The sequence below is a fragment of the Oncorhynchus keta genome, chromosome 7 (assembly GCF_023373465.1).
Source record: "Oncorhynchus keta strain PuntledgeMale-10-30-2019 chromosome 7, Oket_V2, whole genome shotgun sequence".
Classification (NCBI taxonomy): domain Eukaryota; kingdom Metazoa; phylum Chordata; class Actinopteri; order Salmoniformes; family Salmonidae; genus Oncorhynchus; species Oncorhynchus keta.
The window spans coordinates 14,210,002-14,229,837 of NC_068427.1; the positions used below are offsets into that span (position 1 = coordinate 14,210,002).

The 19,836-nt window shown below is 44.6% G+C and overlaps 1 long non-coding RNA gene across 1 annotated transcript in view; it reads right to left on the minus strand.

The window, feature by feature from the left end:
- The window catches only part of LOC118386051 (uncharacterized), a 77,808-nt gene that overhangs the window by 27,954 nt on the left and 30,018 nt on the right, over nt 1-19,836 (minus strand). Inside the window, exons 5-7 of the long non-coding RNA XR_004826147.2 lie at nt 17,787-17,962; nt 14,244-14,324; nt 13,482-13,580 (exon numbers count right to left, since the gene is read on the minus strand). This is a non-coding gene — a long non-coding RNA (uncharacterized LOC118386051). The remainder of the gene's footprint in view (nt 1-13,481; nt 13,581-14,243; nt 14,325-17,786; nt 17,963-19,836) is intronic.

Here is a 19,836-nt window from a genome sequence, read left to right on the forward strand (position 1 = left end):
ATAGACAAGGCTCTAACTCCTCTAGCTCCAAAATGAAATAGGGTGCAGGCCAGGCAGCAGGCTGTTAGCCAGCCTGCCAGCATAGTGGAGTCTGCCACTAGCACAGTCAGCTCAGCTATCCCCATTAGGACCGTGTCTGTGCCTCGACCTAGGTTGGGCAAAACTAAACATGGCGGTGTTCGCCTTAGCAATCTCACTAGGATAAAGACCTCCTCCATTCCTGTCATTATTGAAAGAGATCATGATACCTCACATCTCAAAATAGGGCTACTTAATGTTAGATCCCTTACTTCAAAGGCAATTATAGTCAATTAACTAATCACTGATCATAATTTTGATGTGATTGGCCTGACTGAAACATGGCTTAAGCCTGATGAATTTACTGTGTTAAATGAGGCTTCACCTCCTGGCTACACTAGTGACCATTATTCTCTGTGCATCCCGCAAAGTAGGAGGTGTTGCTAACATTTACGATAGCAAATTTAAATTTACAAACAAAAAAAATGACGTTTTCGTAATTTGAGCTTCTAGTCATGAAATCTATGCAGCCTACTCCATCACTTTTTATAGCTACTGTTTACAGGCCTCCTGGGCCATATACAGCATTCCTCATTGAGTTCCCTGAATCCCTATCGGACCTTGTAGTCATAGCAGATCATATTCTAATATTTGGTGACTTTAATATTCACATGGAAAAGTCCACAGACCCACTCCAAAAGGCTTTCGGATCCATCATCGACTCAGTGGGTTTTGTCCAACATGTCCCTGGACCTCCTCACTGGCACAGTCATACTCTGGACCTAGTTTTGTCCCATGGAATAAATGTTGTGGATCTTAATGTTTATCCTCATAACCCTGGACTATCGGACCACCATTTTATTACGTTTGCAATTCCAACAAATAATCTACTCAGACTCCAACCAAGGAATGTCAAAAGTCATGCTATAAATTCACAGACAACACAAAGATTCCTTGATGTCCTTCCAGACTCCCTCTATCTACCCAAGGACGTCAGAGGACAAAAATCAGTTAACCACCTAACTGAGGAACTCAATTTAACCTTGCGCAATACCCTAGATGCAGTTGCACCCCTAAAAACTAAAAACATTTCTCATAAGAAACTAGCTCCCCGGTATACAGAAAATACACGAGCTCTGAAGCAAGGTTCCAGAAAATTGGAACGGAAATGGCGCCACACCAAACTGAAAGTCTTCCGACTTGCTTGGAAAGACAGTACCGTGCAGTATCGAAGAGCCTTTACTGCTGCTCGATCATCCTATTTTTACAACTTAATTGAGGAAAATAAGAACAATCCGAAATGTATTTTTGATACTGTCGCAAAGCTAACTAAAAAGCAGCATTCCCCAAGAGAGGAAGGCTTTCACTTCAGCAGTAATAAATTAATGAACTTCTTTGAGGAAAAGATCATGATTATTAGAAAGCAAATTACGGACTCCTCTTTAAATCTGCGTATTCCTTCAAAGCTCAGTTATCCTGAGTCTGCACAACTCTGCCAGGACCTAGGATCAAGAGAGACAGCCAAGTGTTTTAGTACTATATCTCTTGACATAATGATGAAAATAATCAAGGCCTCTAAACCTTCAAGCTGCATAATGGACCCTATTCCAACTAAACTACTCAAAGAGCTGCTTACTGTGTGTGGCCCTCCTATGTTGAACATAATAAACGGCTCTCTATCCACCGGATGTGTACCAAACTCATTTAAAGTGGCAGTAATAAAGCCTCTCTTGAAAAAGCCAAACCTTGACCCAGAAAATATAAAAAACGATCAGCCTAAATCGAATCTTCCATTCCTCTCAAATTTATTTGGCTGTTGCGCAGCAACTCACTGCCAACCTGAAGACAAACAATGTATACGAAATGCTTCATTCTGGTTTTAGACCCCATCATAGCACTGAGACTGCACTTGTGAAGGTGGTAAATGACCTTTTAATGGCATCAGACCGAGGCTCTGCATCGGTCCTTGTGCTCCTTGACTTTAGTGCTGCTTCTGATACCATCGATCACCACATTCTTTTTGAGAGATTGGAAACCCAAATTGGTCTACACGGACATGTTCTGGCCTGGTTTAGATCTTATCTGTCGGAAAGATATCAGTTTGTCTCTGTGAATGGTTTGTCCTCTGACAAATCAACTGTAAATTTCGGTGTTCCTCAAGGTTCCGTTTTAGGACCACTATTGTTTTCACTATATATTTTACCTCTTGGGGATGTCATTCGAAAACATAATGTTAACTTTCACTGCTCTGCGGATGACACACAGCTGTGCTTTTCAATTAAACATGGTGAAGCCCCAAAATTGCTCTCGCTCGCAGCCTGTGTTTCAGACATAAGGAAGTGGATGGCTGCAAACTTTCTACTTTTAAACTCGGACAAAACAGAGATGCTTGTTCTAGGTCCCAAGAAACAAAGAGATCATCTGTTGAATCTGACAATTAATCTTAATGGTTGTACAGTCGTCTCAAATAAAACTGTGAAGGACCTCGGCGTTACTCTGGACCCTGATCTCTCTTTTGACGAACATATCAAGACTGTTTCAAGGACAGCTTTTTTCCATCTACGTAACATTGCAAAAATCTGAAACTTTCTGTCCAAAAATGATGCAGAAAAAATTCATCCATGCTTTTGTTACTTCTAGGTTAGACTACTGCAATACTCTACTTTGCGGCTAGCTGGATAAAGCACTAAATAATCTTCAGTTAGTGCTAAATACAGCTGCTAGAATCCTGACTAGAACCAAAAAAAAATGTATCATATTATTCCAGTGCTAGCCTCCCTACACTCACTTCCTGTCAAGGCAAGGGCTGATTTCAAGGTTTTACTGCTAACCTACAAAGGATTACATGGGCTTGCTCCTACCTATCTCTCTGATTTGGTCCTGCCGTACATACCTACACATACGCTACGCTCACAAGACGCAGGCCTCCTAATTGACCCTAGAATTTCTAAGCAAACAGCTGGAGGCAGGGCTTTCTCCTATAGAGCTCAATTTTTATGGAATGGTCTGCCTACCCATATGAAAGACTCAAACTCGGCCTCAACCTTCAAGTCTTCACTGAAGACTCATCTCTTCAGTGGGTCATATGATTGAATGTAGTTTGGCCCAGGAGTGTGAAGGTGAACGGAAAGGCTCTGGAGCAACGAACCGCCCTTGCTGTCTCTGCCTGGCCGGTTCCCCTCTTTCCACTGGGATTCTCTGCCTCTAACCCTATTACAGGGGCTGAGTCACTGGCTTACTGATGCTCTTTCATACCGTCCCTAGGAGGGGTGCGTCACTTGAGTGGGTTGAGTCACTGATGTGATCTTCCTGTCTGGGTTGCCCCCCTTGGGTTGTGCAGTGGCGGAAATCTTTGTGGGCCATACTCGGCCTTGTCTCACCTCTAGTGGTGTGGGGGCTGTGCTTTGGCAAAGTGGATGGGGTTATATCCTTCCTGTTTGGCCCTGTCCGGGGGTATAGTCCCTAGGACCATGTCTCAGGACTACCTGGCATGATGACTCCTTGCTGTCCCCAGGTGGCCGTGCTGCTGCTCCAGTTTCAACTGTTCTGCCTGTGATTATTATTATTTGACCATGCTGGTCATTTATGAACATTTGAACATCTTGGCCATGTTCTGTTATAATCTCCACCCGGCACAGCCAGTAGAGGACTGGCCACCCCACATAGCCTGGTTCCTCTCTAGGTTTCTTCCTAGGTTTTGGCCTTTCTAGGGAGTTTTTCCTAGCCACCATGCTTCTACACCTGCATTGCTTGCTGTTTGGGGTTTTAGGCTGGGTTTCTGTACAGCACTTTGAGATATCAGCTGATGTACGAAGGGCTATATAAATACATTTGATTTGATTTGATGTAGTAACACAGTGTTGTCACTGCAGTTGATCAAGTAACAAGTGTTGTCACTGCAGTTGATCTAGTAACAAGTGTTGTCACTGGAGTTAATGTAGCAACACATTGTCGTCACTGTAGTTTATCTAGTAACTGTGTTGTCACTGCAGTTGATCTCGTAACAGTGTTGTCACTGCAGTTGATTTAGTAACAGTGCTGTCACTGCAATTGATCTAGTAACACAGTTTTTTCACTGCAGTTAATCTAGTAACAAGTGTTGTCACTGTAGTTTATCTATTAACACACTGTTGTCGCTGCAGTTGTTGTAGTAACATAGTGTTGTCACTGCAGTTAATCTAGTAACACAGTATTGTCACTGCAAATATAACACAAAAAGTATGACAAAAAGTAGCAATGGATCAATCATTATGTGCCCTTTGAGAGGGTCATGAGCAAGAGGTAAGAAAGCTGTAATCAGCTAAATGGGACCTCTGATCAAGATCTAAGCTGAACCGATCTCTCTGGTCAAGATCTAACCTGAACCGATCTCTCTGGTCAAGATCTAACCTGAACCGATCTCTCTGGTCAAGATCTAACCTGAACCGATCTCTCTGGTCAAGATCTAACCTGAACTGATATCTCTGGTCAAGTACATACACAGTTGGCATTGTCCCCATCTTTATCACACAAGAGGGACGTTTTGAGGAACTAGTCGCTGTCTTGTGTGGTCAACGGAGAACAAACGTGTGTCTGCTTTGTTCCTACGGCCAGGAAGGAAGTCTGTGACACTCACCGTCAGGATCTCATTAGTGATAACAACAACAGAACAGAGCTGTCTCTGTCTGCATGTCTGCCTCACCAAACCCCACCAGACCCCATCAGACCCCACCAGACCACAACAAAGACAGCCAGGCTACCCAATGTCTTGTACTTGTCCAACAGGGTGAACAACAGTGTGACAAAGTGTGTGACGTGTTCAAATCAAATTGTATTCGTCACGTACACAGTTTCTAGCAGGTACAAAAAGTACAGCTAAATGCTTGTGTTGCAGTACAATAATCAATAATAAAGACAACATGACATAGCGCCACAATCGGCTGGAAATGGGGAGGACCAGCCCATAGTGATGGCTGGAACGGAATGAATGGAACAGTATCAAAAACATCAAACACACGGCTTCCAGGTGTTTGATACCATTCCACTCACTTCGTTCTAGGCATTATTATGAGCCGTCCTCCCCTCAGGAGCCTCCTGTGCCTAGTGAGGGGAGCACAAAGTGGGTGATGTCTTGGTCGTGCATTTGAATGAATAGTATATAATAGGACAGCAGCATTGACTGTATGTGTGTGTGTGTGTGTGTGTGTGTATGTGTGTGTATGGGAGTGCTTGTGTGTGTTTATTTATGGGTGGTTGTGTGTGTGTTTATGTGTAAGGGTTGGATGTTTGGAGATTGCAAATAGTCTCTAAAGTGCAGATGGTCTCTAAGGTGCAAATAGTATCTAAAGTGCAGGGCTGTACAGGGAGACATCCCAGCGTGAGCTGTTCAGCAGTCTGATGGCCTGATTTGAGGGCGGTGCCGTTTCCGCACCAGGCGGTGATGCGGCCATTCAAGATGCTCTCGATGGTGCAGCTCTCGAACTTCTTGAGGATCTGAGGGTCCGTGACACATTTCTTCAGTTGCCGGAGGTTGAAGAGTCGCTGTTGTTGGTGTGATTGGTTCGTGTCAGGTCCTGTGATGTGCAAGCCGATGAATTTTAGGCTTTTTCACCCTCTCCACTCTGCAGCCCCATCGATGTCAATATGGGCGTGATGCCCCCCTTCCTGTAGTACAAGATCAGCTCCTTGGTTTTGCTGACGTTGAAGGAGAAACAGACCAGGGACGGTCAAAAACAAAGCCAAGTGAACTGATCCTGCAGGATTTTATGAGACAACATCTGGTTATGTTTTACTCCTCTCATAGCCTCTCCAGTTGTTCACACTCATTACAAAGCCTAACTGAAGGCTTCCATTAGGAGTTAGTGTGGGCAGCAGGGAACGTCTTTCCTACCATGGGAAAGTGTTTTCAGGATCCCACAGTATACAAGGGGAGAGGGAAGAGGGGAGAGGGGAGAGAAGTAGACGGCTGTACACAGAATGAAAGGGGACCCACTGATCATATATCTTCCACATCGCTTTGAAAGGCAAACCGTGGCCTAGACAGCAGTTCCTAAAAATTTGGATGGAGCCAGTGGTGTTGCACTTACTAACTTTCAATTCTGTTGATGGGAATTATGGTTTGGAGTAGCAGAAGTGGGCTGCTGCCACCGCTTTCATGTGACGATTCTGCAAAGATCACAACGATACTATCCCTCAGTCAGTTTGTCCAGTGTGCCTCAAAATTGAATGGGGACCAAGACATGCTCGCTTGGCAGTTCACTAACAAATCATCTGAAATTAAAGAAAATATACAGTTTTCATTACTCTGCAACAAAATAAAACTACAAATAAAGTAAATCCTGAAATCTTAATGAATAGAAGACCTCAACAAAACATGGATAAGTAGGTTGTACAAATCGAGGAACAAATTAAGCACATCCTCTCAGACAGCGAGATCTTAAAACTAAACGTGGCTTAGAACCGCCGCCCTGCTGAGACTCCCTGCAGGGGTACCTTTACTTTAATTGTCAAAGCACCACCTACAGGCCAGCTGGGGTAGTTCACTAAGCAAACATACCTGCTGGTTTCCTTTCCAAACCAGGAGAGAAATGCACAGACACTCAGTAAGAACAAAGTGACATGTCTGGAGACACAGGACATATACGACCATTCCCCAGACAGACAGACAGACAGACAGACAGACAGACAGACAGACAGACAGACAGACAGACAGACAGACAGACAGACAGACAGACAGACAGACACACACACACACACCTCTTGTATGTAAAAGCCCCCTGTGAGGAGCCTCAGTGCCTGGCCATTCCTCTCCCCACTCACGGTACTCTCAGAGAGGTCACCCTTTCCAGTTTTCTTAAAGGTCGAAACACCTACTTAAGAGGTCCAATTTACTTTAAAGCACACCCTTCAGCAAAACAGGCTGTCTCTCTCAATGGGACAGCAGTTGTTTTTCTTGCTAAGGACATTGGATTAAATATCTAATAATATCAACTCTAAAGAAAATATTAAAGACCAGGAACTTTTAAATGACCAGCTTGTGCTTTGACAAGTGAAAACACACAAACAGCTGACAAACTACCACATTATCAACCAAGAAGTAATGACCCTCTCTAACACACAAACAGCAGACAAACCACCACATTATCATTGGAGGAGTAATGACCCTCTCTAACACACAAACTATGTGGTACAGACAAAAGTGTTCCGGGCAGCCTATTGACGCCGAAGAAAGAGGAGAAAGCCTCTCGGTAGATTCTTGTAGATGCCATTTCCTATCACGCAATGCCTCTCAGTCATAAACACATGACAAATGCGGCCTTAATCATTTTTTACGAGCGGGGATGTGCAGGAGGCAGCGCATGGCTGGAGGGGAGAGGGGAGCGGCGTGAGCAGCAGGCAGCCCCCGCTCCACAGAGGAGAGGACCGCGTGGTATAGGCTCCTCTGGAACATCACTCGGCCAGCCGGCCTTTGATCTCCACACCGCAATTACGCCAACATCCAAATGAGCATGGAGTCGCCTCGGCAACAGACTTCAAACGTGCACATGTACACATTCTCATACACACGCACTGCACTGTATGGAATTATACCCACGTGCCCTCCCTTTACAGTAAATGATATACTGTCTCCAGCAGAGAACCTGAGGATGAAAGGAACCTCTCGTCCCTCTGTGATCCCGCCATTAATGATGGCTTCATGCTAAAGCTAATACTGTTTATTCTTGTTAAAATGGGGTCAGCTTGGTATGTAGTGGTTACACAACCCCGCACTCCAAATAGGGTAATTGTGGTCGAGCAAATTGACGTTTTTTTTCCCTCCCTGGACATCAGTATCGTCTGGTAGGGTTGTTTCCCTACGTTATAGAACATGGAACGATTCTCTGATGTAAACACACACCATTACAACAGCAGGCCTGGGTCTGTCACTCACAAGGCCTTCTGCGTTCGCCACGCTGCCTGACCATTGTGATGAAACAATGACGTTCAAATGGAAAGTGTGCCGTTAAAAAGTATGCTTGTGGCAAAATTATGGAAACATACAACCAACTTGAAGAGAGCCTGAAAGTGAATATGTGATTGACAAACATTGAAAATATTGTACTATATGTACATGAATACAGTGCTGTACGTTTGCCAAATGGCCTCAGTGTCCTGAACAACAACAAAAGACTCAACACTGGTCTATTTGCCTTTATGCTGTGTTCCTCTTTCTTGTCTGCTCACATTAAAAGCTGCGATTGCAATTTGTCTTGCTGTTTGCTTTGAATAGTCCTTAACCGTATAATCATCTCAACTGTTCTGGGGAAAAACACAGGAGTCTGGCGACAGCCAAATGGCAGTCTGGCGTCTCTAGAGCAGACTGCCTGCTATTAGGGTTGAGAGCAGCATTTAGTGTACATTTAAGGGCAGCCGAATCTACCTGTAATCATCTCCATACAGGTGTAGGCTCCACTCTGGACAAGGGAAGTGACTCATCACTTGTCAAACATAAACACTTTGATGTCTGCATTGTTTCACGCTCAGCCCTCAGGACACCGCACTACCGCTTGCCCATTTGAAAACTCCCGAGATTTATTGCCTTTCTCACAGTTAAAAAAAACAAAAACGCAGGTAACATGAAATACTTCCTGCCCATGAGTGATGTTCCGCACGTCATGAATCATCTGATTTATGCGTTTCTGACGCAAACGTTCCCTCCTCCCGCTGTCAGACAGACAGACATCCTTTCGTGTCAGGAACATTTGACCCAACAGTCATCAGGTAAACAACTTCCCTCCTAATCGAACGCAGCTGCCAAGCAAAAACAGAGAAAAACAAAACGCAGAGGCAAACAGTTTGACACCAAATCCTAGAGGGCAATTGAAAAAGTGTGATACCAATCCACAAGTTACTGGTTATCGACAGTATGTGGCTGTAACGTAGATAAGACAAGTATCCCTTTCACCTGTAATGGATGCTGTCCACTTTGTTATCCCTGCTCTCTATGTCGCCAGACCACAACTCCACTCTCCCAAAGGTGGTCATGTGGAAAAGTCCTCTCTTATCATCCCTCTGGCTGCACTAGCACTCTGCCACAGCCCACAGCTATACAGGTTGGCCCATGTAACTCAGGTGAATGAACGGGACATCGAGCCACTGTTTACCAGACCTAAACAAATACATTTGGAGACACTCTGACACCATTTCATGTAGAATGAGGTCGCACCTTAGAGTTTATGGGACAGAGATAAGTCAGGCCGGGCTTAAGATGACAAGTCAAATAGTACTATACACCTGATCACATAAACAACCTTCTGACCTGTTCAAGAGGAAGGAAATACATGACAGTAGGTGATATAGCCGCACACATTTTTGGGTTGCAGATGTCTCACTTGAATCCCATGTAAAATACGTATTTGGACATAGAGAGTCAACCCAGTAAGAGATTTTTCGATGAAGAGCAAACAACATCTGTAAACAGTGAATTCGTCAGGAAAAAAAAAAACATTTTGAGAAAAACAATTGTAGACATCACACTATTTAAAAGATAACCCTGCTTATGATTTATTGGCTCTCTTCATACGACCTTAATTACTTTTTGGGTTTCGAGTATATGAATGTTTATTTTTTTTGTTGTTGTCGTCATTTGAAGCCTTTCCCCTCTTTGATATCACATGGAAAAGAGCATTTTCTGATAGAAAATGAAAACCATATGGTTTTAGAGTAGTTAATGGAGTGCAGAGTTCGGGGGCTGCTTCGGTTTTGCAGGGCTGGCTATGACTGGAGTGTCAGAGGGGGCTGAGTGTCACCGCCCAAACATGTCCTGTCACAGAGTCACTATCTTATTGCGTGGGAGCCAGTAGAGCAGCGTGGGTATTGCAGTAGTAGACAAACTTACTCCACAGTGACTGAGGGAGGACTTTAGCATGTGGAGAATGAGGAAGCTTCACCACAGGACTATTATGAGTACTGTACAGTCGGCCTATCTAACTTCACTGGTAACCAGTGGTGTATTGGAGTGTAATATAATAATAATAATAATATATGCCATTTAGCAGACGCTTTTATCCAAAGCGACTTACAGTCATGTGTGCATACATTCTACGTATGGGTGGTCCCGGGAATCGAACCCACTACCCTGGCGTTACAAGCGCCATGCTCTACCAACTGACGTAATGGCTGTTTACGGACCTTTTTTATTTTGGTCATCCACCTTTTGTGGGGTAAAAACGCGTTGAAAGTATCGGAAGCGTTATTTTACTCACTGTGATCGGTGATCAGCGTTAAGGCACCTATTTTTGTATCACTGCATCACAGCTCATAACTATCTATCTCCAGTTACCTGTCAGTTAGTTAGTGAATATTGGAATGTTGGAAATTAACAATGGAAGTTTTGGTATAAAATAAACAGAAAATATGAACTATCATTTCATGGTTCTGGATGAGAGAGAGATGTAAGGGAGTCAACATTTAATAAGTAATTAGGTCCATGGTCGTCCATGGTGTAGGTAAATACACATTCGTAAAGGGGGAAGGTCCATGGTCGTCCATGGTGTAGGTAAATATACATTGTAAAGGGGAAGGTCCATGGTCGTCCATGGTGTAGGTAAATACACATTCATAAAGGGGGAAGGTCCATGGTCGTCCATGGTGTAGGTAAATACACATTGTAAAGGGGGAAGGTCCATGGTCGTCCATGGTGTAGGTAAATACACATTGTAAAGGGGGAAGGTCCATGGTCGTCCATGGTGTAGGTAAATACACATTCGTAAAGGGGGAAGGTCCATGGTCGTCCATGGTGTAGGTAAATACACATTCGTAAAGGGGGAAGGTCCATGGTCGTCCATGGTGTAGGTAAATACACATTCGTAAAGGGGGAAGGTCCATGGTCGTCCATGGTGTAGGTAAATACACATTGTAAAGGGGAAGGTCCATGGTCGTCCATGGTGTAGGTAAATACACATTCGTAAAGGGGAAGGTCCATGGTCGTCCATGGTGTAGGTAAATACACATTCGTAAAGGGGGAAGGTCCATGGTCGTCCATGGTGTAGGTAAATACACATTCGTAAAGGGGGAAGGTCCATGGTCGTCTATGGTGTAGGTAAATACACATTCGTAAAGGGGAAGGTCCATGGTCGTCCATGGTGTAGGTAAATACACATTCGTAATGGTGTAGGGGGGGAAGGTCCATGGTCGTCCATGGTGTAGGTAAATACACATTCGTAAAGGGGAAGGTCCATGGTCGTCCATGGTGTAGGTAAATACACATTCGTAAAGGGGAAGGTCCATGGTCATCCATGGTGTAGGTAAATAGACATTCGTAAAGGGGGAAGGTCCATGGTCGTCCATGGTGTAGGTAAATACACATTGTAAAGGGGGAAGGTCCATGGTCGTCCATGGTGTAGGTAAATACACATTCGTAAAGGGGGAAGGTCCATGGTCGTCCATGGTGTAGGTAAATACACATTGTAAAGGGGAAGGTCCATGGTCGTCCATGGTGTAGGTAAATACACATTCGTAAAGGGGGAAGGTCCATGGTCGTCTATGGTGTAGGTAAATACACATTCGTAAAGGGGGAAGGTCCATGGTCGTCTATGGTGTAGGTAAATACACATTCGTAAAGGGGGAAGGTCCATGGTCGTCCATGGTGTAGGTAAATACACATTCGTAAAGGGGGAAGGTCCATGGTCGTCCATGGTGTAGGTAAATACACATTCGTAAAGGGGGAAGGTCCATGGTCGTCCATGGTGTAGGTAAATAGACATTCGTAAAGGGGGAAGGTCCATGGTCGTCCATGGTGTAGGTAAATACACATTGTAAAGGGGGAAGGTCCATGGTCGTCCATGGTGTAGGTAAATACACATTCGTAAAGGGGGAAGGTCCATGGTCGTCCATGGTGTAGGTAAATACACATTGTAAAGGGGAAGGTCCATGGTCGTCCATGGTGTAGGTAAATACACATTGTAAAGGGGGAAGGTCCATGGTCGTCCATGGTGTAGGTAAATACACATTCGTAAAGGGGGAAGGTCCATGGTCGTCCATGGTGTAGGTAAATACACATTGTAAAGGGGAAGGTCCATGGTCGTCCATGGTGTAGGTAAATACACATTCGTAAGGGGGAAGGTCCATGGTCGTCCATGGTGTAGGTAAATACACATTCGTAAAGGGGGAAGGTCCATGGTCGTCCATGGTGTAGGTAAATACACATTGTAAAGGGGGAAGGTCCATGGTCGTCCATGGTGTAGGTAAAGACACATTCGTAAAGGGGAAGGTCCATGGTCGTCCATGGTGTAGGTAAATACACATTCGTAAAGGGGGAAGGTCCATGGTCGTCCATGGTGTAGGTAAATACACATTGTAAAGGGGGAAGGTCCATGGTCGTCCATGGTGTAGGTAAATACACATTGTAAAGGGGAAGGTCCATGGTCGTCCATGGTGTAGGTAAATACACATTCGTAAAGGGGGAAGGTCCATGGTCGTCCATGGTGTAGGTAAATACACATTGTAAAGGGGAAGGTCCATGGTCGTCCATGGTGTAGGTAAATACACATTCGTAAAGGGGGAAGGTCCATGGTCGTCCATGGTGTAGGTAAATACACATTCGTAAAGGGGGAAGGTCCATGGTCGTCCATGGTGTAGGTAAATACACATTGTAAAGGGGGAAGGTCCATGGTCGTCCATGGTGTAGGTAAATACACATTCGTAAAGGGGGAAGGTCCATGGTCGTCCATGGTGTAGGTAAATAAACATTGTAAAGGGGAAGGTCCATGGTCGTCCATGGTGTAGGTAAATACACATTGTAAAGGGGGAAGGTCCATGGTCGTCTATGGTGTAGGTAAATACACATTCGTAAAGGGGGAAGGTCCATGGTCGTCTATGGTGTAGGTAAATACACATTCGTAAAGGGGGAAGGTCCATGGTCGTCCATGGTGTAGGTAAAGACACATTCGTAAAGGGGAAGGTCCATGGTCGTCCATGGTGTAGGTAAATACACATTCGTAAAGGGGGAAGGTCCATGGTCGTCTATGGTGTAGGTAAATACACATTGTAAAGGGGGAAGGTCCATGGTCGTCCATGGTGTAGGTAAATACACATTCGTAAAGGGGGAAGGTCCATGGTCGTCCATGGTGTAGGTAAATACACATTCGTAAAGGGGAAGGTCCATGGTCGTCCATGGTGTAGGTAAATACACATTCGTAAAGGGGGAAGGTCCATGGTCGTCCATGGTGTAGGTAAATACACATTGTAAAGGGGGAAGGTCCATGGTCGTCTATGGTGTAGGTAAATACACATTCGTAAAGGGGGAAGGTCCATGGTCGTCCATGGTGTAGGTAAATACACATTGTAAAGGGGGAAGGTCCATGGTCGTCCATGGTGTAGGTAAATACACATTCGTAAAGGGGGAAGGTCCATGGTCGTCTATGGTGTAGGTAAATACACATTTGTAAAAGGGGAATGGTTGTCAAGTCAGTGGGGTTCCACCCTATTTCTGAGCACTTACTTACCATTTGTTCTTTCTTCTGAAGTAGTCTTTCTCTGAGAGGTTAATGAGGTAAATCATTGGCTTGGGATGTCAAAAACAAGTATTTGTTCAACACTTCGATCTGTGAGAGAGAGAGAGAGAGAGAGAGAGAGAGAGAGAGAGAGAGAGAGAGAGAGAGAGAGAGAGAGAGAGAGAGAGAGAGAGAGAGAGAGAGAGGAGAGAGAAAGAGAGAGAGAGAAAGTGAGAGAGAAAGAGAGAGAGAGAGAGAGTGAGAGAGAGAAAGAGAGAGAGAGAAAGAGAGAGCGAGAGAGCGAGAAAGAGAGAGAGAGAGAGAGAGAGAGAGCGAGAGAGAGAGCGAGAAAGAGAGAGAGAGAAAGAGAGAGAGAGAGAGAGAGAGAGAGAAAGAGAGAGAGAGAAAGAGAGAGAGAGAGAGAGAAAGAGAGAGCGAGAAAGAGAGAGTGAGCGAGAGAGAGAAAGAGAGAGAGAGAGAGGGGGGGTAACTGAGGACCCAAACTTTCCAAAGTAGCCTTTGAGGAGTACGTGGAGTAAAAAAGTGAAGCCAAATCAAATTAGAATCTGGTCTGGACTCTGCAGGGAGCATCTATAAAGCGTTTAGATCAATATCAGGCCGGACAAAGCAACACAGAAATACCCCCCAAAAAGACAGCATGCACATTAAGGGATTTGCATATTAAAGCGTTTTGCTCAAAAGCAGAAGTCTGACATGAAAAGATTAGCCTGATAAATGGCATTAATACATTTGAGTGTGACATCAAAGCCTCACCTCTTTCTCAGTCCAACCACGACAGTAGCGAACACGTTTCTTTTCATCCGCTACCCAGTTCTTGATTTGGAGCGTTACGTCCTGTTCGGGATTCAAAGAGAATGAACGAGGAGCCATTAAAGGAGATGAGCAATAATGTAAACCCAGCAGGGTACAGGGTAATTATTTCCTAAATGCACGGTATCCTGATGCCCAAATGAACAATGCCTGCTCATATTGAAACAGGGGAGGCTTTGACATGGGTGGCACGCACAAGGCCCCCCCCTCCCCCCATAGTCTCACTATGTTTTAACCTGCTTGTCACACCTATTCGATACACTTGTATTCAATGAAGACCATTCCAATAATAAAAGTACGAGGAGGGGGAAAAAAAAGAGAGAGAGAAAAGGTCAATCAAGTTCGTTACAGATACGCGTATGATGTCCACTCCCCTTGGCTCTCTGCAGTGAGCAGTCACATTGAGTTTGCACTAGTCAGGTACTAATTACACACTGTTCCTACTGGAGAAAATATTAGGCTTTTCCAGCAATGTTTGCCACATTCATTACTGAAGCAGTAGTGGGTTGAGACCACAGGCAAGACTGGGCCATGACAGGATCTGCGAGTGGGAATGGGTGGGAACATGGGAGGGAGGCAGTTATAACATTTGTAATAAAGAAATTGAGCCTATTATTGTTGATCTGGCCCCACAGAAATTAGCGGAACACATTCTTTTTTGTTCCCGTCTTAACTTAACCTCCCCCTTCATATAAAAACTCCTCCACCTCCTGCAACCCTCCCCCTACCTCCTCTTTCCTCCCCAAACCCTAGCAGCACTTCACAATCACACTCCCCTTTGAAAGAACAGAGGAAAAGCGCCTGTCAGAGCCTCAATTACACAATGGCAGAAAAAGCTCCGCACACTGAACCCCAGCCAGCTGCATTCACTCTCTGCACATCTCTCTCCGCAGGAATTCTAAAGGCCTTTTAGTCAGGCAGCCAGAGTGCGGGCCAGCAGGAGAGAGAGCAGGAAGAGCGCCGCACAGTCCGCCCGCGCCAGCCCAAGCCTTCACAGAGAGATTAATCATGTGTGAAATGGAAACAGCAAACGGCCAGTGACACAGGCTGAACTCGCTCCAGGTTTCCCTCATCAGCTCTGGGCCTCCGTACAGCGCTCCTCTAACAGGCAGGTGTTAATAAAAGGCAAATAGGTCCCACAGGGGTCAAACACATACGCCTGCCACCAGGAAACACTGCTGGGGGTCTTAGCTGCTGACTATTATTATTTGTTAAGGGCGGGGAATTCTGGGATTCAGCTGGGAGAAGGAAAAAACGGTGAAACATTCTCCTTGTTCAATGTACATCGTGATCTCAAATGGATTTAAGTGACCATAACAAAACTATTGTAATATGAGTTTGAATCGCTTGTTATGTTGCGACATAATGCCTATAGTGTTTTACTATATAAAGACATATTTTCTCGTGGGCCCACAACCAGTCAGTTGAATTCGTGCTGAATAAATACACGCATGGTTCAATTGGCCAAGTATTCTCCGAAAAAGGCTGATGACGTGGTTTTAATCACTTTTGAACCACCACAAGATATCGTGTCTATTTTGTAACAGGAATAATCAGCTCCAGTTCCAAAACACCCCATGTTTGTCTCAGTACTATCAATATCCAATGCATCTTCTAGTTATAGAATATTGAGTAACATAATATATATATTTTTTTGTTGTTGTTGTTGTTGTTGTTGAGAAATGTGTATGATATGTCACACTACAGAAATGTAAAAAAGATCTGTAATTTAAATATGTGTTCATTCAGAATTCAGGAGTATTTTCGAAAGAGAAGGACTCTGGTAAAACATGCGGCAGCTACGGAAATTAGTGCTTAATTCTAACTTCTCGATAATTACTCAGTAAGAGCCAAATCTCAGGATGTAATTACTGTTTAAGTTCATATAGTTACATGCTATTTACCTGGTTATTTTATGGTACTCCTGGCACTATAAAAGGACGTGATGCTAAACCATTCATTTATTTACATTAGTACCCATTTCCTGCAATCAAATGACCAAATCGCATTCTATTGGCCTCATGCGTAGAATGTTTAATGTTTTATAATTAATAAACATTCTTGTAAACATTCTATTTCAAAAGTTTTTTAACAAATATTTCAGTCTTCTGTGATGTATATGAAATGTAATATTGGGATGCAACTCTATGTCTGACATGGTATAGGTGTCTTCTTGTTTTTAAGCCCATAGCCATGTGCGTGAGGTGTATACTTTTGTTTGAAAATAGATTTGTTTGAGACTACCCAGAAACACTCTGTGTGATGCTGACTTAGCCCACCGCAGTAAATTAAGGAGAGTCGTGGTATATAGTGGCAGAGGGTACTGCCTAGATACCGAACCCTAAACCTGGACATAAATACAAGAATGAAGAATAATCTCAGTAACACGCCTTTTCTTCTCCCCCAAAATCAAACTCAGTTTGAATGTGTCAAATACCAAATTCGGCCTGTAAGAAATGCATTATATCCCCTGTAAAGCTCGCCAGAGCCGTTGATAAGGACCGCTCTCTCACTTCTGAAGGCACCGTACATAGATTCTGCTTGGGAAGGCACACACAACCTTTGACAAGTAATGCAGATCCTTTTTATTCATTGCCTAAAATTGCCAGCAATTACGTGCGTCAGCGGCCACCTGCCTGGCCTGAATGTCTTGCCCGTCTGCCGGGCTGCTGAGGGGGATTACTCTGAGGGGGACCGACCGGCCAGGGCCCCTGCAGCAGGTGAAATGGCCCCGCTCGTTAGTGTAATGAGCGGTCAGACCCTCATGTGCCGGGGTTCTGAAATTGGGCACGCCGCTCCCTCTGAAAGACCAGATTACCTCGCTTACTCACCCATTCTGCAAAGGGTTCATACTCACTCTGCCCTGCACACTGAGAGTACATGACACAGGCAGCATCACTGCCTGCATCCTGCGTCACTAGCGGTGGAGGGACAGAGCAGAGCACGCAATCAAAACAGAAGCGGAACTACAGCAGTAAATACTGCCGAGCTTCCTTTTAAGTCGATATGATATACAGTGTATTTGGATGCCCTCTAATCTTACAGTCTATTCGGTTTCTCACTGCGGAAAACCGAAGAATGTTCTGTCAAAGCACATTCCAAACATTTATTGTATTCATATCTAGATTGTGGGCTTGTGGGTCACCCAATTTCCAGAGACTGCTGTGGGTGCGAGAGCGCAGAGCGAGAGCTGTGCTGTGATTTGAGTACTACTTCAGATGAAAAGAGACTTGTGAAAACCCTTTCATTAGCCCAGCACTGTGACCCAGGGTTAGCAGCTGAATACGTAAATCTCTATTAATGATTTCTACAGCAGAATACCCCTGACCCCCGATCACTTTCAATCTCAGAAAAAGAAAGAAAAATGTGGCAGAGGGAGACCCAGAAAAATACATTTTTCCCATTGGCAGTGTGTGGGAGGGTTATTATTTGTGTTGATGCGTGCTGTGCGGGGGATGCAGTGGACATGCTGAGACACTGACTCACATATTCAGGTTTGAGTTTCTTGTCGCATCCCCTCGCGGCCACCTTTTCCAGCTTCTCCATAATGGGCCCGATCATCTCCTCATCCTTCAGCCTCAGCTCCTCATGGATGATCTCAATGTCCCTCACTGGGTCCACGTTCCCCTCCACGTGGACAATGTCCTCATCTGCAAACGCACCTTTAGAGTACAGAAACAGTATAACATCACTATAACACACTACCGCACATATAATTACTTAAACCTTTGCTGTAGCTACAGAGATTCACACACACACACACACACACACACACACACACACACACACACACACACACACACACACACACACACACACACACACACACACACACACACACACACACACACACACACACACACACACACACACACACACACACACACACAGACAATATAGATAAATACCGTTCAAACGTTTGGACACACCTACTCATTCAAGGGTTTTTCTTTATTTGTACTATTTTCTACTTTGTAGAATAATAGTGAAGACATCAAAACTATGAAATAACACATGTGAAATCACATAGTAACCAGTGCTGAGCACTTTTTGGCTGCTTTTCCTTCACTCTGCGGTCCAGCTCATCCCAAACCATCTCAATTGGGTTGTGGTCGGGAGATTGTGGAGGCCAGGTCATCTGATGCAGCACCCCATCACTCTCCTTCTTGGTCAAATAGCCCTTACTCAGCCTGGAGGTGTGTTGGGTCATTGTCCTATTGAAAAACAAATCATAGTCCCACTAAGCGCAAACCCGATGGGATGGCGTATTGCTGCAGAATGCTGTGGTAGCCATGCTGGTTAAGTGTGCCTTGAATTCTGGTGACAGTGTCACCATCAAACCTCCCCACACCATCAAACCTCCTCCTCCATGCTTCACGGTGGGAACCACACATGCAGAGATCATCCATTCACCTACTCTGCATCTCACAGATATGGTTGGAAAAAAATAGCAAATTTGGACTCACCGGTCTAATGTCCATTGCTCGCGTTTCTTGGCCCAAGCAAGTCTTTTCTTATTATTGGTGTCCTTTAGTAGTGGTTTCTTTGCAGCAATTTGACCACGAAGGCCTGATTCACTCTGATGACTCATTGCTGTCCCCAGTCCACCTGGTCATCCTGATGCTCCAGTTTCAACTCTTCTGCCTGCGGCTATGGAACCCTGACCTGTTCACTGGACGTGCTACCTTGTCCCCGGGCCTGCTGTTTTCAACTCTCTCTCTACCGCACCTGCTGTCTCTAACTCTGAATGATCGGCTATGAAAAGCCAACTGACATTTACTCCAGAGGTGCTGACCTGTTGCACCCTCTACAACCACTGTGATTATTATTATCTGACCCTGCTGGTCATTTATGAACGTTTGAACATGTTGGTCATTTTCTGTTATAATGTCCACCCGGCACAGCCAGAAAAGGACTGGCCACCCCCCTCTCTAGGTTTCTTCCTAGGTTCTGGCCTTTCTAGGGAGTTTTTCCTAGCCATCGTGCTTCTACACCTGCATTGCTTGCTGTTTGGGGTTTTAGGCTGGGTTTCTGTACGGCACTTTGTGACATCGGCTGATGTAAAAAGGGGTTATAAATACATTTGATTGATTGATTGATTCACACAGTCTCCTCTGCACAGTTAATGTTGAGATGTGTCTGTTGCTTGAACTCTTTGAAGCATTTATTTGGGTTACCTCTAATGAACTTATCCTCTACAGCAGAGGTAACTCTGGGTCTTGTTTTCCTGTGGCGGTCCTCACGAGAGCCAGTTTCATCATAGCGCTTGATGGTTTTTGGGACTGCACTTGAAGAAACTTTCAAAGTTCTTGAAATGTTCCGGATTGACTGACCTTCATGTCTTAAAGTAATAATGGACTGTCGTTTCTCTTTTCTTATTTGAGATATTATTGCCATAATATGGACTTTGTCTTTGACCAGATAGGGCTATCTTCTGTATACCACCCCCACATTGTCCCAACACAACTGATTGGCTCAAATGCATTTTAAGAAGGAAAGAAATTCCACAAATGTACTTTTAACAAGGCACACCTGT